The sequence below is a fragment of the Notothenia coriiceps genome, unplaced genomic scaffold (assembly GCF_000735185.1).
Source record: "Notothenia coriiceps isolate Sejong01 unplaced genomic scaffold, NC01 NC01_scaffold00006562, whole genome shotgun sequence".
Lineage (NCBI taxonomy): Eukaryota > Metazoa > Chordata > Actinopteri > Perciformes > Nototheniidae > Notothenia > Notothenia coriiceps.
In genome coordinates, this window is record NW_011339263.1 from 1 (window position 1) to 542 (window position 542).

Sequence of the window (542 nt, forward strand, 5' to 3'; positions counted from 1 at the left end):
CAGGTAACAACACCATGCATTACACCAGCAGGTAACAACACCATGCATTACACCAGCAGGTAGCAACACCATGCATTATATCAGCAGGTAACAACACCATGCATTACACCAGCAGGTAACAACACCATGCATTACACCAGCAGGTAATAACACCATGCATTACACCGGCAGGTAACAACACCATGCATTACACCAGCAGGTAACAACACCATGCATTACACCAGCAGGTAACAACACCATGCATTACACCAGCAGGTAACAATACCATGCATTATATCAGCAGGTAACAACACCATGAATTATATCAGCAGGTAACAACACCATGCATTACACCAGCAGGTAACAACACCATGCATTACACCAGCAGGTAACAACAGGTAACAACACCATGCATTATATCAGCAGGTAACAACACCATGCATTACACCAGCAGGTAACAACACCATGCATTATATCAGCAGGTAACAACACCATGCATTATATCAGCAGGTAACAACACCATGCATTACACCGGCAGGTAACAATACCATGCATTACACCAG

General features: G+C 43.9%; 1 long non-coding RNA gene across 1 annotated transcript; it reads left to right on the forward strand.

Moving 5' to 3' along the window:
• The first annotated feature begins 283 nt into the window (after positions 1–283).
• Positions 284–521, forward strand: LOC104943686 (uncharacterized). The gene is made up of 2 exons (XR_798135.1): positions 284–367; positions 406–521. It is a non-coding gene; the product is annotated as an uncharacterized lncRNA (long non-coding RNA).
• Positions 522–542: the final 21 nt, after the last annotated feature.